Genomic DNA, 27,078 nt, shown 5'->3' with positions numbered 1-27,078 from the left:
ACTTTTTCATGCCATTGTGTCTGGCCTTTCATTCATTTCCAATTTTGCAAAGCATTTCCATTGGACGTACTTTCATTCATTCCTTCGTCCTATCAATTCTCTTTAAAAGTTCCGATATACTTGAACAAGATAATTTATTTATTAAAATACGATCGAGCTGGACGAGTCTCGCAAACCGCGCTTCCAATTTCATCGGCAATTTAGGTGGTTCCGAATTTTCGAAGCCGCGGTTGCTAAACGTTGCTCGTGGCAACGACGAAAAAGGGCCGCAAGGCGACGCGAACGAACTACCCGAAAATCACTGATAATCATACCGTATAGAAACCAGCGGTTTGCACCGGCAGCAAACTGCGTTTGGTGAAAATCGGCGTGAAGCGATTCCGGCAGGACCGTGTGCTGCGCGCACACGCTCAGGCAATGTACCGGTCGCGAGCAGACAGCGCCGCCAGGAATCCGAAATCAGGTGGAACGCAGGATCGAAGTCTACGTGACCGTAATGTGCAAAAGGCGAGTCGGGTCCTGTGTTATCCTACGGCACTATCGAATCGTATGGAAAGTGCCGCAAGGGGCCTGCCAAACGCGGCACTCGCGCATTTTCCGTAGGCGGTCGATCTTCCGCGTGGCAGCACAAAAGGGATGCAGCAGGAGGAAGAGGAGAAGGAGGAGGAGGAGGGACAAACATATGTGCGTGCAGCTGATGAATTTCGACTTGGACCACGAGATAATTTCAGTCAACATGCATTTCCATCGTTTAAATTCTTTACTGCATGATGATATAAAGCATAAAGATCGAAAATGTGTGTAGACAAGCTTGTAGAAAAACGGGAATTTAATTGGGCAAAACGAAGTTGCGTGTTTTTCCAGACAAGGTGAACATAGAATTGCATAAAGTCAGCGTCGAATGCATGAACGAGCTGCGTGTTATTCTTCGCATAGTCGAATGTATGCAAAATGTCGGAGCGCGGTGGCTTCCAAAGGCAAACCACGAATTTCGGTGGCTGATCCCCGACAGAACAGCGAACGGAGATGGAAAGAGACCCAGCGAGAGATGGAGATGCACGAATTTCGTACCTGGTACAGGTACGTCTACTGCTTTTCTACGTACACGCACGTTGCTGAGGAATGATATGTAAATAGCCGGGAAACAGAAGATATGGAAACCTCTCTGTCTCTCTCTCTCTCTTTCTCTTCCTCGTTTGCATTCATGTTAGTAATCCGTATTTGCATCCTGTTAGTTGAACAACTGAATAGTTTTACATTTATGCGAGTGGTAATAATCGCTTAATTTATCCAAATAAGAAATATTACGCGGCGATCATCAAAATGTACTACTTCTCTTGTACGACAACAGCAACAAATATAAGTAATAATCAAAGATTATATTGATTTCTATCTTGAATAGATAGATAATATATCTAGAAAATGTCGATGCATCACTTAACCAAGGAAGCAAAGAAGGGAAGATAAGGAGGAGAGCGCTGATCACGAAAGCGGCGATGATCGCTGTATCGTTTGCGGAATTCAAAGAAGGAGCTTTCGATAAGACGGAAAAAGGAGCACGACCGTTTAGAAGAGGCTTTCAGCTTTTGTTTATCTGTTCGTTGACCGCGACTGATGTTGATCGTACCGGAAGTCCCGGCATCGGTCCACGGCAGGAGGATCCCTCAGCTGCGCGATCGGATGTCGTAAGATGTTAAATGACGCTGAAAATACCGAGAGCATCTCCTGGCTACTTCAAAGACGGTTACTCGACGAAGAGGTAAATCTTGGTGAGACGAATACACAGAGGGCTAAGGCGGGGGGTAAGGCAGGGGGAGGCTCATCGCCGCTCGCCGGGCGCATCTCGCTTCTACCTTCCTGACGTGGGCGGACGAGTCATCAATAAACATTTCCTATTGATATGCAAATCTCAATGAGAGCACCTTCGCTCGAGAGGCAAGTAACGACCCCTAAAACCAATCCCTTTCCATTCGCCGTTCCCGGCCAGGCATACCGACTCATAACCGACATGCCTAGATGTGATATTCACCCGGGCTACCCAGGCTTTATGATCCACCATGAATTAGAAATTTATCGAAAGACACAAATTCAAGGGCGATATTAGACGCGATGGCGTATCGATAAATCCCGTGTTCCTGTGCGTGAATACTCGATCAGATATGATTTCTTCGCTGTTCTTCTTTACTTTGACATGCTGGAGAAATCTTGGACTTTATTTTAATGTGATTATATAATAACGATATCAGAAGCTGATAATAGTAAACTGCGCGAATAGTAAGTTTCTTTATTTTATTTTATTTTAACAATTATGATATGCCGGGATGTACGCAAGAATGGTCGCGGGAATAGTCGCAAACAAATTAACGCGCATGATAGGATTAAGTAATCAACGTAGTCCCTAGATACAAACAGAATTCCGAGATAAATAGAGGTGATATAGAGCCAAGCTCGGTGTGCAAAGATTAAGAACAGGCACCCGCGGCATTCTATTAAGTCCCATTCCAACTACTCGTTGTTCGAGGTCTGTGTGTTCTCAGGTAGTCGCCCGGTACAGAAGCTTTCTTAAACTTTGATTACTATGTACTTCGGCGCGGAGTTCATAAACCTTAGCACCTCTAATCCGACAGCCTTGACGACGCCAACCGCGACCGTATTCCGGAACTGGAGACCCCGACGCCAGCAATCAGCGTGACAAAGTTGAAAAGGATCATCTCATCAAGGAGTATTATCGGTCTCGCAATCAACCACCCGACGAGTTTCAGCAACTTTTTGCAGTACACACACTCTCTCTCTTTTTCTCCGTGTCGCGATAGTTGAGGTGTTACGATTTTAATTTTACATCACAACGCAAGTCGAACACGAGGGAATCAAAAATTCATGAGAAAGAATTCCGTTCACGAGAGTAGTGCCAATTGTAAAGTCTCATTCGATATCAAATTTATGATCTCGCTACGGCGCGGCGCGTCAATCACGGTTGATCACAAGTTGTTGCTATTCGTTCATTCGTTTGCTCGTTTAAAATGATCCAGCTCAGCCAACGAAGGCGTCGTTTCCCATGCTCTATGCAAACATCAGGTCACCGCACAACATCGCTGTAGCGTGACAACGCCGCCGGGAATTCTCCATACCGGAAGCCGCTCCCGGAAATACGCGTCAAGGACGCTCTTATCGTGCATCCCGCCACGGGCATTAAGTCGAGCAGGTGCGCACGGGATGCGAAGAAGCAGCTTTCTCACCTGTCGTTCTGGTGGTTCTCTAACGAACATGCACCCTCTGCCAATTTTCGTTCCGCCCTCGTGTTTTCATCGTCGTTCTCGTCGTCGTCGTCGTCGTCGTCGTCGACGTCGTCATCGGGATGAGGCAAATGCCGCGAGTAGTCGAGTACAATGAGTTACTCGGAGCTGCACTCGGTCACAAATACGCTGAATATGCATGAGGCCCCCGGCTGTCTACGCTACCGGTACGTACGTACTCGAATTAGATTTCGCGTAGGTTCTTCGAGTCCTGCTCGCAGCCACTTCTCGCACAGATACTCCAGTGCGCCTCTCGAGTTCCTTCCTTTGCGCGTGTCCCTCGCCCGCACTCTTTCTTCTTCTCTGTCGCGCTCTTTTATCCTCTTATACTCTCTCTCTCTCTCTCTCTCTGTCTTTCTTTTTGCGTAGCTGCTGTTCTCTCGAGGAAAGCCTCGGTGTTGCTTTTCCACACATTCGAACGAGTCATGAGGCTGCTGGACAGAGTATCGATCAATTACCGGGAAAATTGAGATACGAATCCTGATTGGATGAAGTCAACGATGCAGATGGTGTTGGCTGCTCCGAAATAATTGCATGCCGATATCTCCGAATGAATACCCGATTAATCTAGGAAAGGAACGCTTGTTATATTCTTTTTTCTCATTTTCTCATTGATTCTTTATTTCAGCGTGTGCAAGCTTTCTGAATGAGTTTTCATATTTCCACCAGAAAATCTTTTTTTATACTCCCTTGCATATACGAGAAAAGAAGAGAGAAAGAATAATCACAAAATTCGCGAACGCGATTACTATTCTGAAACGTATGCCGGGATGCCATGCTGAGAGCTCGTGTAAGATACGATGTAATCTGCGTTTCCTCTCGCATAGTAGCGATATATTTTATCAAAAAAACATGCGCGTCTCGTCTGAGAGCTCTGTTTTAATGAAAATATTTTCAAGTTTAAAACAGTGCATTAAGTAGGCACATTTAATGCTTTTGCTCTATGCTTTTAAAAGAATTAAATATTTTCTCGCGATGTTTTTAATGGACGGATGATATGTTCTACACGAGGGTAGCATGTGTTAACTCATACAAAGATGTACTGTTGATAAAAGAATATAATCTAAAACTATTCTCAGTATTAAATACGCATACACCTACACACACGTACATACAAAAGATCTAAATCTCTTAAAAGATTTAAATCTCTTAAAACGTAATGGTATCGTAAGTAAATGTAATAACAGTGCTATATCTCATTCACGTTGGTACATTTTCGAAATCCAATCCATATGAATTACACTACCTAGAATGCGATAATCTCAATGGTTGTATTTGACGCTAGCGAAGATAACTTGTCTAAAACGAGTTTGTATCGCACAGGACAATGTATCTACTTCTTCGAAAAAGGGTTCAAGGTGTGGGCGAAGCGGAAGGAATTTGCCGGCAACGTGGCGGAAAACAAAACGAGAAAGATACGAACGCGCAATAGAGGAAATAGAACGTAGGAATCAGACGCGTCTACATCACAAATGAGAAGAATAATTACGTAGGCGGAAATTCAATGATAAATATATTTAATACGCATACTTATATGAAAATTTAATCAAACATTTTAATGGCAGAAAAGAATTTTCGAATCATTTTGAAATACGTAGATGACTCGCACGTACTTGACTGCAAATTGGGGATGTAATTGCAGAGATACAAGTACCAGCGATTACTCGCCACAGCTATCTTACAGCTCGGCCATCATGGGGGAAGATAATTGTCAAAACAGCTTTTAACCCGTATGTATTTTTCAGGCTTAAAAATGGGCCATTTAGAGCTGCTCTTTTCTTGCATCCCCGACACATCCTCATCCAGCAGCCGTCAGAGCGGCTCTTTTTTCCTCCCTTCCATGTTGGAAAACCCGAAAAAAAATATATTTTTTTTTGTACGACCTATCCTTTACACTTTACACACGGACACAAACGAGCCGTTATATAACCGGATTTATATATGCGGCGAAACCGAAATGATACACGGTCGCATGGGCAGGAAAGATTTCCGCCCTCTCGCGTTTGAATCCCTCCTTGCTCTGACATGCAGCAAAAAAATGTCCGACTCGTTGCACCGTTATTCCGTGCGTTACGCCGTGCTGCGTTGTTTTATTTTTTAATGGAATCAGCACACAGAGAGAGACACATGTATATACACACACACACACACACACACACACACACACACACACGCACACGCACGCACGCACGCACGCACAGAGGCTATAATGCAGGAAAGGGAGCGGAAACGCTGCAAACCGATAAACCCTTGGAGAAGTCCGGCTATGAGCTGCGACGATTTATTTTAACAATGAAGAATCGTACGATTGTAAACGGCAAATCCCAGGAATATGTGCGCTTAATGTCAACTCGGTTGATTGCAATAAATCACGTTTCTAGTCCGACTAGAACGAGTCACGCGCCAGAATACGCAATAAAAGCCTCATGGCGAATATACGTACGTATGTTTAAAATTCAAAACTAGAAAGTACTCGTTACTTGTGCGAAACGTGATAATGTAACAACATCGCATGGGCTATTATCGCGAAATAGCGGTATAAGTCGGCGAGTTTTTCGCGCATCTTGAAGTACCAAAGGATTTGCGCGAAGCTAGTTTTCCGGCATTTGTAATCCCCCGCGATCTGGTTTCTCGCGGAGTGCTTCAGAAAATCTGTGCCCTTTACCAAAGTCTATTTCCTGCATGGCCTACGGATCGTGCGTCTATTGCCCTTATATATACATACATATATATACATGAGCCATATACTCGGTAAAGCCCCTATGTAAACGAAAACATTTACATCGAAAGAGGGCCGCTGCGCGCGGAAGTATGTATATACGCATGCAGCAGCAAAATTTTCGTCCCACCCATGGGCAAATTCGCCATAACGTCACTGCGCGTCCGCAATCAAAGGAACTAACGGGAAAGAGAGTGTACAATATTTACATTTATATCAAATTAATACTCTCATGTGATTTCCTTAATAACTCCGATATTTAATGATACATTCCGGGTAAAGGCAACAGAAAATTATTCCCTTTCAAATAAAATTACATGTCGCGCGGAAGTGGAGTTCGCCGAACCGTCGAGAGGAAGAAAGCGTGCAAAGCTCGCGCGATTCGTGACGTCGCGGGGGTGAAATGGCGACGCGTCGTCGTCGTGGTCTCGTTGTTCCCGAGTCTCATTGCAAGACGAATTACACATTCGCATGTCGCATTGACGTGCTCACACTCGTTGTGCGCGACGAACGTTGAAGAAATCCAATTAGTATGCCAGAGAAATATCGATTAATTCAGCAAGCAATCAAACTACCCTCTTAAAGAGTTATCGAGCAATTGCAATCGTCATAACAAAATTACAATCGTCAAGCTTGACTTGCATTATTCCATTCAGCAGACCGAAGCGTGCATTTTCGTTCGGATTACGTTATTCGTAACAACGTCCCGTTGCAGACTTGCGTCCCGCGGCAGTTATCGGGATTATAGACGCCCCCGATATTGATCAGACTCCTTTCTGCCCGTGACGCAAATATTTTTCCATTTTGACGATACCGCGCCGGTGAGAAATATAGGTATCGCGAGAACCGACGCGGGAACCGAACGCTGCCGGGGAATTTACGATGGTGATAACACCGAGGTACAACTATCAATCGTCCGGTGCATACCCGCGACCCTTGACAGTCTTCGCAATTTTTATTCTGCGTATCTCCGCGCGGATGCGTTTTTCCATACGTTTTTCCGCGCCGGGCGAATGAACGCCTCGGGATACTTTCCTCCGAGGTTCCCGACGCGCATCCCTCACCATGGACGATCGATGAAGACACCCAAACGGCAAATTCGCGCGACCGCAGGCGTCGCGGGTATTGATAGGACCGCCTAATTTGGGAGTATATATCTTGTGATCATAGATGCCAGGTTCCTGAAGAACTCAGAACGAGGAATTAAATGTCTGGCACTTTTATGTCGTGTACGTACGTATTTGCAATGAATAGTTTACATAAAGCGGCGATATTTTTCTGCGAGCGAATCCTCCGAAGCGAGTTTTGCTTCAATATTGACAAAGCTGGTGTTTCGCAAAATTTTTCATATTAGTAGCGTTAACGCGTGTACTTCTTGTTGCGTACGAACAAGAAAATAAAGTAGTTTCTGCATGTAACTCGATAACGACGTTTGTAAATTTTTTAAGTTGAGCAAGAATTGCACAAATATTTTTTCCCTCGCGAATTGTTCGTGCTCTTTTTATGTCAGTTAAAAATTTCGAATAAATGCTGAAACACACAATTGTGGAGGTATGCAATAAAAGCTGCGAAAAACGTTTATTTATACGTTTCACATTTTAACAAGCTCGATATTGATCACCATCGCGCTCGCATAAACAACAATTTTTCGACGATAACGAGAAAGCTATTAAAAAAAGCATAGCAGGAGCAACGAAAGCATTAAAATGTAATTCTCGTTCTAATTAACGTTACAATTAACGCGTCGAGTATTATTGCTTTCGCATGCGGCGCACTGCTCCAGTTTGCTAATCGTGCGTCCTTAAATGAGCGATATCACCTGGTGCTCTGGCATAATCGCCTTAAAATCCGAAATCTGCGAATTATTTCATACGCGGTAAATCGAAACGCGATGTAAAACGCTGAATGAACGACGCGCGTTTCTCGACGCGCTGCACTCTCACGAGTTCTCCTTCAATTTTGCTCGATCGTGTCATACCTATTAATTCATAAAAAGATCGCGTGAAACAAGCCGCGAACGAGATAAAATAGTCAAATGGCTCACCCAGAAATCGTTTCCTCGGCGATCCTCCGTGGACAAAAGGCCGTCGCAAAATCCTCAAAAAATCAACAGAACGACACTGGACAAAACGAGGACGCACGAAACACAAAGCGCTCGGTTTCACAAAATGCAACCGCAAAACACGCGGAACGTTTTTGCTCGCCGATGATAGAGGTAAACGCGATAAAGAAAGCGAGTGAAGCTGAAAAGAAGGAAGGAAGGAAGGTGGGCAACCAGGTAAGAATACAGGACGCGTGTGACAGCCGGAAGGAAGCAACGACGCTCGCTCGAACGAGCGAGCGGTTTTCTCCCGCGCTCGTGACCAGGTCAATTGGAGCGGAGTCGGGAAGAGCGTTGGTTTTGTCGAGGACGCGCGCGGTTCATAGCCTTCGCGCCGAAACGAAAATTTGCCTGAACGAACGACGTGGTGCGATGAGGTGGACCAGGGTCGGAAATACGAGTGGAAAGAGGGAGGACGGTGAGATGTGCACGCGGTGACCGCGTACGAGGGAGCTTCGAGAGTACTGACGCGACAGACGAAGCACTTTCCCGTACGAGGCTCTGCCGGGTACTGGGGGTAGCGCGAGGTCGAGCTATCGAACGCACCTCCGCGCCGTCCCGTCGACGCTACCGGCGCTCGCGGCGCCGCCGCCGGCGCGAGAGCGCGCCGCGACGCGATTAAATCCGAAGGCGTTTTTAATTTTTGCAATGGGAAAGAAAGAGTGAGAGAGAGAGAGAGAAAGAGCGCAAAAGAGGGAGGGAATGAAAAATGAGAAATAAAAATTTTTAAATTGAGAAATGTGTGAGCGAAAAACGGTTTCTCTCTTCGAGATGTGCTACCATTTCTCGCATTGGCGACCAAAATGAATTGACAAACATGCAATTTCAATTAATTAATTAATTTGTCACGAGGAATCTATATAGAGAAAGAGGGGTAAAAAGGAGCGTGTGCACGGGCGCATATGTATGCACGCAGCCACCATGCACACGAGCAACATTTTTAATTAATTATCGCGTTTCCGCAAAGTCATTGTACGTCAAAGTAAACAGGATATTACAACGCAGGACGTAAATGCGCGCGCAAGCGTGCACGTGGCTTCGAGTTAATATAATTACGTGTAATTATTTAATTCATAAAATCAAATTCTCAGCTCCCCGTTTCTCCTTATCACCGCAGAAACGTAATTAATGTACAAACCGCAAGACATTGCAAAACTCCTCTCGAGATAATTCAACGTACGTTTCTCTTCTTTCTTTTTTTTATATGTATATATTTTTACACGTACGCGCACACGCGCGTACATTCTCCATCTTGCGTCATCAATCATTCCACTTGTTGCCGTCAATTATTTACGACCCGTGGATCGAGAATTCACTTGTCAAGGTAACGGACATGCGATAGCGGATGGACCACTGCGATCTCACGGGCAATATCCAAGATGAGATTGCTCTAACGCGTATTAACGCTTCTAATTTATGCGGGTCCATTGGCCGCACGAGATCGCTCAAACCACACTCGGCCATCCGTCGTGGATCGCATCTCAGCGATCGGCCTCTCCGAGCAAACAGTTTGAGCGCGTCGCTATGATCACGTTGATCAAGAGGCTCAAAGGGATGGGAAATACCTAGAAACCCTTAAGTACTATCTACGGTATTGTCTCGGCACCGTAATTAAGCTATCAACTCGTTGTACGCGCAACGCAACCGCGCACGAATTTCATTCCGCAATCACCGACATTTAGAGTGACTCGCCGGCCGAATATTGCATTGGTAACGATTATCGAAAACTGATGCACGCCCGTTATTCGTATGCGCAAGCGTTAAAGAGATCTTTTTTTTGTTTTCGCGGCGCACGAGAGAGGCGCAATTTCGAGCGCTAATTCAACGAATGTGTCGAATACCTCGTTGGAGGAACAATGCGGAGTAACCCGTACATTTATTGGCCCCTGGGTAGATATTGGCTATGCCACTGTTTTCGCGATGGAACATTCCGCGCTAAATAACGTCTGCGCAAACAAGTCGGTAAATGAGCCCCTCTTCACTGATGCGATACGCGCCCAACGTTGTTACAAAATTGGGCGTCTCTTTCTTCAAAAATCGCGTTCGCCTACGTCGATACCTACCTAATACCGCGCGATCGCGCCTTCCCTCGCTTCACAATTTTCCCAATGTGTCGAAATAGAATTGAGCGAATGCGCAATATCACCATACGAAGAACAACCGACGCGAGGGATATTTTCGTTCGTCGTGTGATCGTGTTCGCGAATATTGCACAAGCCACGGATATAAAAATCGAGCACGGCATCGTATGCGAAATTATGGTTAATTGCGTTGACGACGGCTCTCCGCACTGAAATTACGATTATCAGACGGGACAAAGGGACAGGTTTGACGTTGTTTAACCAGAACACCCTCGAGCGACGTGCAAAATACCCTTAGACCGTTATTCTCGGGGAGCAATTAATTTCCGCGAAACGTTTGATCTAAGGCGTAGGTAAAAGAGTAAGCTTAGAGCGTAACCCCTCGCCCGGGAGAAGATATTGTGCTCTAATTAGACGAAAGAATTTCATTTCTCGATCCAATTTCCATGGTGCGGCGCGAACAAGCGCGCCGCCGCTGCTCTTGAATAATCGTTAGCAGAACTTTTCGCGCTTTACCAGATTACCATACCTTCCAGCAATAAGAACGGAAACCCCGGTCTTCAGGGCGCGCCACTTTGCGGGGGATCTCATTTTTCTCGGCGAAACGACCGTAAACGCGTCTCTATAATCATGCTAATCGCGCGAGCACGAGCGCCGCGCCGTCCGAGCGCAAGTTGAATCCACCCCCGCCCGAATAAAGTGCCATCGAGTTCGCGGAGCGACACAAGAATTACAGTCTTTTCGTGATACCGGATATAGCCGAGAAATGGAAACCATATAGCGAGAAGGCGTAAATGTTTTTAAATAAATATTTTTCTGTTACATATGTTCCCGAAAGCGCGTATTACTGTATCCTATTTAGAAAACAAAGGGATAATGCATCGATCACGAGGGATATTTCGAGGTAACGCATCAACGGATTACTATGAAAAGCGTGAAAAGCGCTTAAAGAGAAGCGGGTATTCTCGTGAAAACTCGATCTGCGTCTCTGTTCTTCGTCTCGGCAATTACGAATTAAAGCATGATTAAAGCTTGATTAAAGCTCGACCGTCCAGTCTGTTCCCGAGTTTTATCGCTTGAGAAAGAAAAGGGAGATGCATCCCGTTTGATTCGCAGAAAGCGATCCGTCTTCATTACTGCCGCCACAGCATATATCCTGACAACGATAATAGCAAAGGAAATGCGCAAGCAGTCTGATCGCTTATGAAAATCGGGGGTAATGGCTTTTCTGCGAGCACTCTCTCTTCTCCTCCGTAACTTTATCCTCTCGTTATTTTCTATCATTTCGTTCTTGCCGAATTATCATAACATTGCGCGTATCGTTCGCGCACTCCGTACGCAACTTTATACGTTGCCACGCAACACAAACTCGGTCCATCTCGAGAGGCACCGTCGATTGAATCACGAAGCTGACAAATTGCGACGCGAAAAAAGAAAAGGGAAGAAAAAAACATACCGTCCGAGAAGCCGAGCTGCGATCCCCTTTCCCGCGGGGAATAGAAAATGACTCCGGCAAGCAGCGCGCCCCGCCGCGGGGATTTAAAAAAGGATTAATCTTCGTCTTTAATCTTTTCCCGGTGCTGTGTCAATAATAGTCCTCCAAGGCTAATCCCGTTTCTTTTCGCTCAAGGTTTCGCCTTGATAAGGAACGCGAGTGCGTTGATCAAGGCACTCCTCGAGAGTGAATCCCTTCGAGGGATATCAGACTCCGGGCTCCAGACGATTACAAATTCAAACGACCATCAAAGACTGGCGCAATAATCTTCCATGCCCGCCTCCTGAAACGCACCGTTCTTGTTACCATGATGGGAAACGTCGACGGGAAACCCCCAAGCGACTCCGCCGCGTATAATCTCCGTCAAATTCGCTTCATTTATTTCGGACGAGACGTAATCACGTCCGAATCTGGCGTCTACGTGTAACGCACGATCGATCGATCACGCGCGCGACCCGAAAAGATTCACGGCCGATCGCTCTGGTTGCCACGATTTCACAGCTCGCAATTTAGTATCTGCTACCGATACACGCATATAACATTAAGTGCGCGGCTCGACTCGACAGATGATTCGTCGGCAAATAGCTCGCGTCGTGATAACGCGGGTAATCGTAATCAGGGCGATATTGAAGAATGCCATCGAGCAATGAGTCCGTCAAAATTATTATAATGACGCGATGCTGCACGCTCCATCCAGCGGTGCGAAATATCGGCCGATTGGATATCGATCCTGTTGAGTATGATTCGAGCGCTGGTCCCCGGGAGGATGGAAGATTGAAAATTTCTGAAGTGATGCCGTGGAAACAGCACGCACCGCTCGCATGCGAGATCAACGACATTGTAACCGTGTGCACAGTGGCGCATCCCTTAACGATGTTCAATAACGCGACAGACCGAGACATAAATAATCGAGCGGGCAAATGATGATCAAGAGGGGGAAACGGCGTCCAGCAATTCTGTCGCGCCTCCGAGAGTCCAACTATGAATCAACGTGCGCGCCACGCCTTCGTTTCATTCACTGATCCGACGACTGAGAGAGCACCGACTGTACCATCGTGAGTGTGCGAGCGGGAGATGAGCGGAGGGACGGAGAGATTGAAGGATAGAATGACAGAGGCGCAGAAGGGGTGAGAGAAAGAGAGAGAAAAAGAACAAGAGGAAGAGCTAACGAGAGGAAAAGAGTGAAAGGGAGAGACGACCGCCACGGGCAGAGATTGCGGTGTCCGTTTTGGCCTTTATTAGTGCCGGGCGTCGACGCGACGCTAAAAGTGTCAGCTTGTAGTCACGCGTGACTCCGGAACAAGAGCTATGCGAGACAGGAACAAGAAGAAGCGAAGAAAAGCGGAAAAGAAGATACATAAAAATTCGCGAGATCACTCTCGCGCATAAATCCGAACTAGATAACTTTTGATCGGTCAAGTCTGCCGATATCTACGTGCACGATTGGGGATGAAAAAAAAAGGTGAAAGAATGCGGGAGCCCGGATATCTATGGTGATCCGCACGAATGGATCGGCACAGCAAATTCGCGTGGAGGCGGTGCTGTCATTCGTGCGTAATTAACTGTCCTGTCGGACTTGGCCGCGATTCAAATTGAATTTACTATCGTTATACATAAGGGAGGATGGGTAATCGGGGGCGTCCGGCGGGAAGGACGAAAGGGGCAATGTGGCGATGGCGATAGCGTGACGGCGGTACAGGCGGCGGTTTATTCGATTTCCGGCTCGATCGAGGCTCCGGGAGCGCGAAGGCGTAACTGAAAAATGTCCCATAGCCGATAATTATGGCCGGCTTTCGCAATTATATGCCCCGAAAATGTCCGGCGAACCGCCAGAAATTTATACTCGGCCGGCCAGTCGTTCGTGATGTGCGTCCAAACGCATCCAAACGCGTCTAGCCATTATTTCCACCGTCCTGTACGTATGCGTACCTATGCGATGATTTTATTTATCCGCGTATAATTAACGCGTGCCGATCCTAATGAGAAACGAACGAATTATGTGCGGTCCCTTTGTATCGCGCCTGTCAATAATTTTGCCATGCGTATTGTACGTAGACCTCTCCTGTGTCACGATATCTTCCTCTCTCTCTCTCTCTCTCTCTCTCTGCCACGCATCGGTACTTTAGAAATTGCAATCCTATAAATTGTACGGCTTTCAATTGCATGTGCGCTGACCATTAATAAATAATCAGCAAGGAATGCGCGATAATGGCCGCGATGATAAATAAAGAAAACGTTTTCCACGACATTTAGAAGGATGGATCGTTAACTGCGAGCTACTTAGTCAGACGGCGTGACACGGTATTACGTGCGTAATAACCCGTGAATACCCATGAGCTCGGTAACTCAAAATCGAAAACTTGGCCGCAACTTGAAAGACACAGCCGCGCGAGATACGCGCCGGTAACGGAACGCTCGCGAAATGAAATCGCGAACTTCTGCCGCGCGTATGCGACCCACGTGCACTCACAGAGCATGATAGAGTGCATTGTCCCGTTTATAATGGCAATTTACCGGGCGTAACGAACAACGCGAACTTGCGTCGATCAAGGCTCGTCTTTGGTGCGCCAGGCGTGCTCTTTGTTCGCCTCAACTCGACGTCTCTAATCACTAAGCGTATCCCTCTACTTGCGACGTGCCACTATTTACCATTCCACTTTGATCCCCCCGTTCCGCAGAATATCGCGAGTCGACATGCGGAGACGCGCACTCCGAGAACGCTTCCGTCGTCCAGTCTAATCCAGACGCCGCTTTAATTGGACGCCTTGAATTAATCCCACAAGGATTCTCACATAAGGAATCGTAAGTGACGACGACGGCGACGCGACTTTCCGACGTGTCGATTAATCCCGTCCCGTTTCTACGGAAGGTTCGGTTCGCCGTAACTCGCGAGATGAAAAATCCGATACCCCGGGTAGAAACTCTGTAATTGCAGCCTCTGTTGCTGCAGCAGTGCAGACCGCGCGCTTATTGTGTTCGATCCGTTCGACGAACGCGCATCTCTCGGATTACCGATTGTAAACCGAGATTGAGAGGTCGGAATAATTTCGGTCGGGGATCTCCGAGATTTCTCTGTCTGCAGGGGGGAAAGCGATTCCACTTTTGTCCTCCTGATAATCGCCCGACGCGGAATCCGCGAGTGTCGCAATGTCGGCGTGCGGCGCGACGCTTTGCGGGACAAATGGCATTTCGAAGTTTGCCGCAACTGAAACTCACCCCTCCGAATCCGGGGGGTAGACCGCGGGTCGTGACTTCGATCGGAGACAAACTGGATTAGGAATCGCGCGAATAGTTGCCATGACTAATAGACACACGGCCCGAATTATCCGCTCAGCCGATGTACGAAGCGCTAAGACCGCCGCGGCCGCTGCCAACGCGCGCGTACGCTCGGCCGCACCTACTACGTGAAAATCCCTCGTCGATCATGAGCTGATGACGGCGCGATTAGCGCGTTTAAAACGGCTCACCGTTTTCACGACCGATTGAACGGGTCACAATCAAAACGCTGAAAATTTTATAGAAGTCGCGTGCACCGATTGTCTCCAGTGATAATTAATATCGGTACTCCTCTCGCTCGGTGAACGAACACCTGATCAGATCAGATAAAGTTGCCTCCACGAGGACGAAGAGTTGCTTCGCAAACTTGCGAGTCTATCTTTAATTGATCTCCACTTCCGGAATTTCATTTCTGACGAGCTGAAATCGCGAACGCGGCAGAAATACTATTCCCGCGCGGTATTTTCGGTGCTTTCAATCGCATCGTGGTGCGCGATTTTGTTTCGCGAGATAAGCTATCAGGCCGGCCGTTCGTGCACGTTTATTCAAAATCGTCAAATTTCATACTGCGGATGTTTGGTCCGAACAAAAAAAAAGCGGAGAAACAAAACGTAAAAAGAAGAATTCGAACGGTATGCCGACTGTACACGAGCAATGTACTATGCGCCGTATGCGAATTCGCGTATCTTTGCAGCCGGATGCGCATTGTTGTTACGCAAACAACCGGAACTCTGGGTGGATCCCCCTTCCCTTTCTCCCCTCACCCGAATGTGTTAATCGTTGGATTAGCAATTCCATTGCCCAAGCTTTTCTGCTTCGAGGCACCGAAATATGCAGCTGAGGCTGTCACGCCCGCGCCGGCTTTCGTTCACGCGCTTACGAATCATTCACGGTAAAATTGAACCGAACCGATGAAAGACCCGACAAATACGTGCTAATTAACGAGGCATTTCGCTAACAGCGTCAAAAGGGGATTTGATTCAGAAGCAAATCCGGCGGACCGCCACCCGCGTAATATCTCTCGCCGGTTTGATTTGATCAATTAAATCCACCGATAGCGCAATCCCACAACCTCTCCTTCTCCGTCTGATTGGCATCCGTACGATCGTAACCGCGGAGTTAATCCGCGATCGCGTAAGCACAATTTTCGGAAGGGTAAGCCCTTCGACAACGGCGATGCTCGATTATTCATCGCGGAAATGGCGCGTACGCGAGCGGATTCGTGACAACGCGTCTTGCAAATCCTCAGGTACATTTCACGCCGTGTTATGATCCATGTTCTTACGCTTCTCTCGCGGAGCGGCACTCGGCGAGTCTCGGAAATTTCCCGGATTACTTTCGCGATCGCGGTTCACGTCTCGTAATTAATGGCCGTAAATAGCTGCGTCGCGAGTACCAGTGGACCACCTCTACGGCGCACTATCTCTCATTATACCGATACTGATGACTTTTCAGATACCGTATCGCGCAGATGCGTCTCGCAAGGAACGTGCATTGTGCACGCGTAACGTGTCTCGGTCGCGCGAAGCGTATTGTGAGCGCGGCCGCTCGAAGTGCGGGCACATCTTTCTCCGCTTCGTCGGTCCCTATCGAAGGTATTTTCGATTAGCGATATCACGTGCAAGAATCTAGATACTAGTTACAAAGCGCCTCGTACAATGCAATCGCGAGAAGGTCGGGAACCTCCCTTTACGCACGTCAAGGTGAATGGGGATACATCGGGATAAGCGAATATGTACATACATCCGGATGGCGAAATTCAGACACATCTCCCTACGCACGACGACGTCACAGTCAATTCCACGTTTCATGGATCCCGCTCGGGTCTAATGATAACGGATTGAATTTACGACGCCGAGAGGGAAGATGAAGTCGCACACGCACGTACAACTAGACGAAAATTCCGGATTTTGCAGCGTAATCAGCCGGCGTTGGTATGTGCAGATTGGCATCCGATGGTGATCCGATCCGCTCGATGATTTTCCGTTGAGCGCGTGCGCAATAATTTTGACACTTTAATCAGCGTGCTCACATTCCTATTTCCATTTATCTTAATGATTCGAAGTGGATTTGCATGGCAAATGTAGCGAACTAGTTGCCGAACGCAACCGATCCCGAGAGCGCCGTGTAGTTTCGTCTTCGGCAACCCGGGATAGGAGCAGCGGGTCCGATGCACGATAGACAGAGCGGAGAGCGTGTAAATAGGTAATGGACCCAAATGACGTGGAGAATATTTCACACTAGCTGAATTCACGGGGGATGCACGGCGGGTTTTAATGGTTCCGGATCATGTTTACGATCCAGGCACGATTCGCGAGCCCGCGCTCGAGCGGGCGCGCGCAACAGCCGACTCTTTTATAAAACTTAATTTTCCGGATAATTTTACCATTTGTTACCGCCTTTCCTCTTACACATTGCAGTTATAATTTACAGTCGTCGCGCAGTCGGGCGTTAATGGAAATTTTAGGTACCGGCTCCTCTCTATCTTCCGGCGCTTCCATCCGCCCCTCTCTTTCTTCCTTTCCATTTTATTTTCTTTTTTTTCATAGCAGATTTAAGAGGAACGTTTAACGTTTTACACTGTCTGAAACTTTGGGAAAGGCGCATTAAAAGCGCGCCAGAAAGTACGTAAATATCCAGTCGGAATTTACATAATTTATCGCCCACGGATCTCCCGCAGGGGGGGCCGAAGCGGCTTGCGCACCAGCCGCGTTTTATTTCGCCGTAACAAGCGACAAGAATAGAAATGATAAGCCCGCCCTTCTCCAACTAGTGCGTTGTGCAACACGATGTACCCACGTCCTGCACGGCTCCCGTTGCTTAAAGGAATATTGAGAATGGACGTGTACTCTTAGTGCCGTGGAGAAGCATCGTTTGCTTTGCAGGAATAAGCAAATAAGCAGCACTCGAACTCCAGCATCTACCGTAACAATCTCAAAACAGCTCCATAATAGGAAGTGATGTTGTAGCACAGGTGAATCTCTGTAAAAATCCGCAAGCGAGACAGAGAGAAGAGAGAGCGAGCAAGAGTCAGACAGCTCAGCCGAAAGTATCGTCGCGAGGGATCTCGAGTGAAATCACAGAAGGGGGACTGACATCAGAGCTCGTTTGCATCGTCCGAGCGCAACACGACGGCGCGAAGAGAACAGCCGCGACGGACATGGCCGGCTGGATTCCAGCAAAATGTTAAGTCTTACGCGGCCCGACAGTCGATTAATCCGATCGGTCTTCGAAATGTTCAATCATCTGCAAGCACGCGTATCGCGCGCTCCGTAGGAACGCCCGATCGAGCCATTAATCTTCCTTAACCACCACCGAAAGTTTTCCTTGGAGCTCTCCCATGTACCTCCTCGTACCTACGTACGCGGAAAACGCGCGAACGTTAAAACAACAATCTATACATCGTCCAACATCTTGCGTCGACGTTCGCGCGAGGATGATCAATAGTTGCTTCCGTTTCGATAGTGATTCGATCGCGATGATCCGGCGACAAGAAAACTAGATTCCGGACAAGTGGATGGTGATCGCGGCCGAACGAAGATTCTTGAGGAGCAAAGCAGGACGGCGCAGGTGGTGTCCTGCTCGGAGAAACGAGCAGAAGCCTGGAAGACATCCCCGCGGGAAATAGCCCCGGTCGGTCCCGGAGGTTGCACCGAAGTTACTCCGAGATTTCCCGCAGCTGCGGTAATGCAGTTTGGTAGTTGTGCAGTTGTAACGAGGACTCCATAGCCGCATTACGTGCGTGTTCGTTGTCCACGGATGTCGTATCATATGTGCCGGAGCGTTATACCTTCGTATGGTTGCTCGTACGGTCGCTCGTACGGTCGCTCGTACGATCGTGGCGGCTTGCTCGATGAGTCGGTCCACATGTCGTATTTGTACTACAAATCCCTGCAACCTCAAATCCCCCGTCCGCAACACGCAGCGAGGCCCTAATCGTGGCCTTGCAAACGGCTGCTGCCTTGAACGGCGGCCCTTCCTGCCGAGCAGAATAGGAGGAAGCGCGCAGCAGAAATACGCGACGAGCCCTTTGCGCTGTCGTCTTTCCGCTTTCGGAACAGGGAATACGCTGGCGCGTGCTGCCGCGTATTTCCGGGATAATATTATGAGAGCAATCAAGGGCCCTCTTGAACGGGATTTTCATAATGTGACATGTTAATACGTGGAATTAAAATAACGCAGTTTCTGCTGGAGAACAACAGAGGTGTTCGATAATCATTGGATAATCGTGTTCAATCTACATAAATGCGAAAATCGCCAGCAATCTCTGGGCTCAACGGCGAATAAATTGCTGTTGTTTCGAAGACATCCATATCCGCCCCGCCGCGCTGCATGCTCTGCTCCTGTCAAAACACGCATCGAATGCTCACGATGAAACCGTTCCACCGCGCTATTAATGCGCGAACAAAGCGTTCCGCCAACTATCCGATAATTTTATAGAATTCGCCGCATTCCTGAGAACCGCGAGCGACGGAACTCGTGCGTATCGTGGTTTATCCGCTGTAATACCTATGTACCGCCGCGCATCAACGTTGTATAGTTGCGGCGTGCGTGTCAACCAGCCGGAGGGTGATTCCTGAATGGAGCATGGGACGTCCTATTTTATATATTTCATGTTACTCACCTCCTCCGCGAGGTGAGGAAACGAAATCGCGTCCATTTTTTTCCGTTCACGGACAGCTCGATAATGCGGGTCCGCGCTTCACGCTCGGATTCGCGAAGGCGCGAGACGTCGGCTCGGGCGGAATTAGGGGTCCATAAATACGAATCAGCAGCCGCTCGAGTGCTGCTCCATGACCATGTATACACGTCCGACCGAGCGGAACTTCGAATTGTGTCTCAGAGCCTTGCGCGAGGAGGGACTGTCCCTACCTATCTCTCCGTCTCTGTCTCTATATCTGCAGTCGCGGCAATACGGTGGACAGCGAAGACAGGCGAATGATCGATGGGGGTTGCTAAGGCGCCCATTGTGACGGCCGCATCGATGGCGGGCGTCCATTAATGTTTCTTTTTGTCTCTGCGATGGACAATGCTGGGCTGCGAGGAGCGTCAGAAACTAATCAACGAAATTGCTCGCGACGTTTTACCGCTATCGGCTCCGATGATCGAGCGAGTTTTAATAACAATTATACGGACTGACGAAAGCCTCCGAGCACTTTATCGATTGATCATCGGCTGTAGATATCCAGCCCTTCTGACTGGAGAGAGCCAGGATCAGAAAACTCACGTGAATCAGAGTTGCTGTATTATGCAGAAACTGCAACAAAGAACAAAGGTGGACAATGGACGAAGGATAATTAGAACGTTTGATGAAATAATTCCGAGCGAAGCTTGCTTCAAAGAGTTAATTGTGTGATTTTCTTTGATAACGACAACTGATCATACACGCGCCATGCTTTTAGCTCGAAAATATAATTACCATAAGTCAAATCGTACGCGTTTCCGCCAAGTTTTGACAACGGGCCGGTAATGTAAATATCCAATGGATGAGAGGGGGGTACGAGAGGGTGCATTGTCTGCTGGTACGTCGTGACGGCGTAACAAATGGCTCGTCCGCGAAGGCCGAGAACGAAAATGGAGTTGCCATTATAAATGTATGAGCTGAAAAGAGTTCCGGTATGGCTGCACCCTAGGAAATGAGCGAATGTCCTTCAGGGGCACGTCAGGACGAAAAGTCTACGTTCCTTTATAGCGTAATGTCGTCGGCGGGGGTGGGCTTACGTCACCGTGACGTACGTGGATCCGGCGACGAAATTCCCAGCCAGTTTACGGCTGGAGGGAATCTGATTTTCTGGGGGCTCTCTGTCTCTGTCTCTGTCTCTGTCTCTGTCTCTGTCTCTGTCTCTCTCTCTCTCTCTCTCTCTCTCTCTCTCTCTCTCTGCGCACGCCTGGCCGCGGGAGTGTGTACGAGTTGGCATTAACAGGAGAATAAATTATCCTATTCGGCACGAACCCTTCATAACTCAGTAGCAAAATTAGCATAAGATCAATATTGCTTTTTCGCGGCGCCACTGATGGCGCACGGGTACGCCGTTCCACGTATCCGGCTGCGTACCCGTACCACGTACCACGTACCTGTTCGGTTTACGGGTCAACGAATTTATTAAACTGTTGCGCCGAAAATTGTCAATTATGGGTTTCCATATTTCGGCCTGGATATATATATTTGTTTGTATGTGTGTAATTTTTTCATTTTTTATTTCCCTTTAATATTCACAATTAATTACCTTTCGTTTTGCAATCCAGAAAAATAAAATAATTTTTCGGCCGCTGGCCGCGACAATGTCTCATCCGGTTGGCGGTATAACGCGCGATGTAATGTGGACAATAGGCTAACACACGCATACCGCGACTCTTCGTATTAGTTGAGCCAATTAGGCGCGCAACGCGTGCATGAAAACTGTACAATTTTAGCTGCGCGTACCGTGAAATAATATCCATTGTTTTTAATAATTAAACCTTGCAATTTTTCGTACGCGGTAGGTAGTTGGATTTCAACTAACGCAGACCTTTGAAGTTATCATGAGATTGTACGCCTCGAGGGTACTTTATACTGCACTGTTACTGTTTGCATTATGAATAATATCGATATTTCTCTCTCTCTCTCTCTCTCTTTTCTCTCTCCCTTCCAGTCAGATTGTGCACGTTTCAGCAAAAAATAAAAGGAAGAGAGGAGATGCAGTGGTACGTTTTTCGATTATTCCATTGACGGAGACAAGTCGTCGAAGAAGAAGCGAAACGAACGATAATTGGAGCAAAAATAGGGCGCATCTTAATTTTAGCAGTACCGTGCAGCTGCAGTGTAATAATAGTTCGTATGTAAAAAAATATCGCGTCGGCGAACTCTGCGCATTTCGTTCCCTTTAAATTCGATATGCTTCAGCTGTCAGCGTTTTCTCGTCACGATTGGCCGTTTCTCAAAATAGCGACCGCCAGTGCTGGCGTCGTCTCGTCGCAGTTTACCCTATTAGAAACCGATGCACTTTTATTATCGACCGATATCCCTGACGACGCATAATACGAGAGAACCAAGGCGTCCGCATGAAGATGGGAAAACGAAGAGGAACATGATAAAAGGAGCGCAACGACGTTTTCAAGTTTCACGTGAGACTCTACTCAGCGCGCGAGTGCGCGCCGCGTACACTCCACGCGTGTACACACGTTCGAGAGTAATCACAACGGAGCTCGGAGCAAGAAGGAGAAACAGAAGGAGAGAGAGAGAGAGACCATAAAAAAGAAAAAGAGACTCCGAGCAAGAGAAAGAACGAAGATGGAGAGAGTACCAGTCTCAGGACGAAGCGGGAGAGAGGGTAAGCGAGTATGTATTTTGTAGTAGACCGTGGTCCACGTGACCGGTTGTGCCCTCGGAGTGGAACGCCGAGGTCAATGCTTTCCGTCCAAGGCCAAAGGACCGGGAGAGCCGAGAGCTCGAGTAGGTACTCGGATACCGGCGAGCCGCATACGTCCGAGCGTCGTCCAGCATCGGCCGAGCGGTGGACCAGCGAGAAGCGAGCAAGGCGAGAAGAGAAACCGCATCCTGAGCTGGCTGGGCTTCTTACTATACCTACAACCTTCCGTACAACCTGCCTCATCTCTCCTTCGCGCGCGGCCGGGGTCCCCCGAGACCGAGAGTGCCTCTCGCTCTCGCCACCGAGGAATCTCTTGTACGTGAGCCGCGAGACGAGCGCCGACGAGAAACACCGTTGTCGCGGCCGCGGGGAATCGGATTTCACGTTCCGTAACGCGACACGACGCCGGAAGCTGAGACCAACGCGAAGATCTGGACCAGCTCGCTCGAGTTTACCGAGTCGCAGAATGCGACGTATTTGGGCTCCTGCTTCGATCGTCGGTTATTCCACCGACATTGACATCGTCAGATTCGAGTTTGCATAGCGACGTTCCAAGCGGAGGTTGGATCCTCTGTTGATCCTCGTTCGGTTGACAATGGGATGATCGACGGTTCAGTCTAGGTAACTGTGTGTTGTCTCGAATATTCGGCATTTTAGATATCCAGAATGCTCGGTTGATTCTTGATGGATAAGATGCGCGCGAAGACGTTTCGAAGACACACGATGTAGCACGTCGTTTTTACGTTTTTATCGTGTCGAAGCCAACCTTACGACGACTCTATGCTCCGCCTCGCGAACTGGTAAGAACCAACAAAGTATCGTATCGTATCACGAAGTTGCAACCGATACGAGAGTATCGTGGGACGAGGGCGACGGCGTTTTCTGTTCTTGTTACACCGCTCGCGCTACACAGCCGCTCCACTTCCAGGACCGTAACTTGTTACAGCCGGACACTTTACGGCTGAGAACTAAAAGATTAAGAAGGGACTTCAAGATCGGAACGGCAGAACGAGGACGCATTGTTTCCCGGGCAAGCTTCCGCTGGCAAGAAATTGGATTTCGAACACTGGCAAACGGCCGACGCCGCGCGTCGGTAAGAAGGTCGTCGACGAGCGCGTACCGAGACGACTATTTCTTTTTATACTTATCGCATTTCGCAGATTAAACTCGGGCAGAGCACGCAGAGCAGGGATCTGAATCACAGCAGAATGTATTAATTTTCATAATTTCATCTTTGATTTTACAAATGTTTCGTAAAATCCACTCTGCATTCATTGTTTATGTGTAATTGTGTGTTACATATTTCATCTTTAATTTGATAAATGTTTCGTAAAATCCACTCTGCATTCATTGTTTATGTGTAATTCTGTGTTACATGTTTCATCTTTGATTTTATAAATGTTTCATAAAATCCACTCTGCATTTATTATTTATGTGTAATTGTGTGTTAAATGTTCATGTATCATTATATATAATCTCTAAAACGTATAATTATCACTGCATGTGGTAAACGTAGAAATCATTTTCTCAATGTCTTTAATCCTGGATCTGCAAACGTTACTCTAATACAATTCTAATTGTAAGTCTGTCAAATGCTTCAAACACAATTGTTGATATAATAATTAAAATAATATTTAATTGACAATATTTTAAATTGCACTAAACTGGCAAAGTGTCGGATGGTCGGACAATATTTTTGTGCATTAGATGCAATAATTATTAGGAATCTATTTCAACTACGCGTCAACAATTTCGTCAGACTTAAAAACGCAGCCATTTTCATATTCCATATAAACCTATTAATAAGTAGGCCTATTAATAAGTATTATTAATTAATAATATTTCGTTGTGAAAAAATCTAATTGCATTTAATGCACAAAAATATTGTCCGACCATCCGACACTTTGCCAGTTTAGCGCAATTTAAAATATTGTCAATTAAATTTGAAGTTTCTGGCGATTCAAACAAGATATTTGTTATAAAATAATATTGCCAACCGGCAGACTTAAAAAATTGTTCTCGGCCGATAATAATTGTCGCCGGCAATCTCAAGTAAGTTAAGTAACACCTCGCCATAAAGGAATAACGTTCAATGCAGCGCGAGCACCGCCGGCATATTCGGTCGCGGAAATAACGATTAATGATTCGATTAAAAGCAGGAGCGACCGTTAACACGTTCGACCTACGCTCGACCCTTAAGGAAATCGATTTTTGAAGATGGAGTATAATAGGAATTTTTTCCTAATACCACTTCGTCGGGGAAATATGGAGTTCACGCGGCCGGATTAATAGCCGAGGCGAAATAAAAATGGATAGAGTGGGATGTATACCGGCGAAAATTTTTATTATACAGGGTGTTCCAGACTTACCGAATCACCGGTTCAGGGTAGATTCCTGAAGTCATTCTGAGACGATAGTTCCTCTTGCAAAATGTCGAGGGTGGCGTAGTTTCGGCGCTACGAAGGGGTTGTAGTTATCCTATCCTTGTGCAGAATTTTCTCGCGTTCAGTGACGGTAGGTCGAAGGGGCCCCGCGCATCGCGCACACTTCAATTTGATCTTAATTTTTCGCGGCTGTTCACTGCGTGTTTCTATTCACTGCACAATGTCCTGCAAGCACTGTATCCTGTTCCTGTAAGCACTGTTCACTCTTCAGGGTCAAATCCGAAGACCTTGTTGGCCAAATCACTCGCTCCGCGTTCGATCCATTTATCCGCGTATGTCTCGTTAAACGCACTTCCACATACGTGTACACCGAGATTTTCACGCGTTACCGTTCGACTTTCTGCGACATCGGCGATTGCCAGCGCGATGACAGAAAATTAATATGAGCGATGCGAAGCGCGCTGCACTAATATCGATAAGATGTGATTCATAAAGACGATACAATTTACAATTTTATTAAATAATTATGCTCGCCACAGATAAATCAGGATCTCGCGAAGCATTTAATAAAATTGTAAATTGTATCGTCTTTATGAATCACATCTTATCGATATTAGTGCAGCGCGCTTCGCATCGCTCATATTAATTTTCTGTCATCGCGGAGGCGCGCTGCACTTCACGTATGTTTTGACAGTTCCTCGTGTATCGCGATTTCGTGCAACATGGTAAGCGATCGGTCCGCCTTTTCTCGTCGATCGTACTGCCGATGTCGCAGAAAGTCGAACGGTAACGCGTGAAAATCTCGGTGTACACGTATGTGGAAGTGCGTTTAACGAGACATACGCGGATAAATGGATCGAACGCGGAGCGAGTGATTTGGCCAACAAGGTCTTCGGATTTGACCCTGAAGAGTGAACAGTGCTTACAGGAACAGGATACAGTGCTTGCAGGACATTGTGCAGTGAATAGAAACACGCAGTGAACAGCCGCGAAAAATTAAGATCAAATTGAAGTGTGCGCGATGCGCGGGGCCCCTTCGACCTACCGTCACTGAACGCGAGAAAATTCTGCACAAGGATAGGATAACTACAACCCCTTCGTAGCGCCGAAACTACGCCACCCTCGACATTTTGCAAGAGGAACTATCGTCTCAGAATGACTTCAGGAATCTACCCTGAACCGGTGATTCGGTAAGTCTGGAACAATTTGGAACAAGTCTAGAACAACCTGGAACAACTTTTAGAATTTCAAAATTTCAAAAATGGAGTGCTAACTTCACACAGGTGTGTGCTCCGCGTTTCGCGCGAGGGGATAGATAAGAAGAAAAAGCGCGAATGGGGGAGGCGAAAATGCGAAAAATACCCTATAAATTTCGCCGTACAATGAGAGACCATGAAACCGTTAATGACTGATGATCAATCTACTGTGCACCATTTTCAACACTTGTTGACGCGCATTACTCTGCGCTCCGCTTTTACGCGCGTATCATCCTCATCATTCTCAATTGATTTTCTCCTTTATCAATTTCAGCGGTACGCGAGTAACCTGGCCGATCTATTAATTGGAGTGCCGGGCTGATATTCGGCAGAGCTAAGCCGGAATCAAATTATCGGTCCCTAAGGTGTCTATGAAGTAGACGATAACTGGCTTTCTCTTCATTTCGATGGACCGACCGTGCGATTGCCAGCGCGGAACCAGCAGATTGTAATCCGATGGATATATCAGGATAGGAACAATTCACGTGCAACGTACGCACCGGAAGAAGAGATCAATGGAGAGTGGCATCCCGTGTTTCTCGAAAACTCGGTGAGTAGATTTGAAAATGTGATTTCGCGATGAAAGTTTATTTTCGCGATTGCTCGAGAAGACACCATTTCGCAAGATCGAGCATCTCCGTGCGTTAGATTACTCTGACCATCGATCATCTCATAGAATAATAAGGCGCCGAGAAGAGAATTCTGATGAACGTTGTAACTTTATAATCCGTAAACTGTACGACGGCAGGCTACAGCAGCATTAGCGGAGTATTTGGTAACTAGAACGCCATAGAAGCAGCGCGCGCTCAGGACACACGGTATATTTATGCAGCGCGTTATGTAGTTGCGGCTGGGTAATGGGATCCGCAGCTTCTTACTACCGAATGCAAACACGGAGCGCCGTGCTCATTGTGTAAATAAGCCATGCTTGCCGACGAGATTGCCGGCCAGGTGTACGTATCACCAATCATTTGCCTAGGCTAATCAACGTGCGCCGCTCTTGTGATGTGGCTTAAATTAGAGGACGGCGAATCCGGATCGCCATGGCTTCGGGTTGCATTTGAATTGTGTATGAGTAAGCCCGAATTAATGGTTAACCCGACACGTGTCGCCGGCACGTTCAT

At 47.2% G+C, this 27,078-nt stretch overlaps 1 protein-coding gene across 1 annotated transcript in view; it reads right to left on the bottom strand.

Moving 5' to 3' along the window:
• The window catches only part of LOC105288120 (protein turtle), a 227,363-nt gene extending 218,743 nt beyond the window's left edge, over nt 1-8,620 (bottom strand). The window contains exon 1 of the mRNA XM_026968303.1: nt 8,057-8,620. The gene's annotated coding sequence lies outside the window, so the exon portion shown is untranslated. The remainder of the gene's footprint in view (nt 1-8,056) is intronic.
• Nucleotides 8,621-27,078: the final 18,458 nt, after the last annotated feature.

The sequence above is a fragment of the Ooceraea biroi genome, chromosome 3, assembly GCF_003672135.1.
Source record: "Ooceraea biroi isolate clonal line C1 chromosome 3, Obir_v5.4, whole genome shotgun sequence".
In the NCBI taxonomy this organism is placed as follows: domain Eukaryota; kingdom Metazoa; phylum Arthropoda; class Insecta; order Hymenoptera; family Formicidae; genus Ooceraea; species Ooceraea biroi.
Note: the sequence above shows the minus strand (reverse complement) of the source record. Positions and strands in the feature narration are given on the sequence as shown.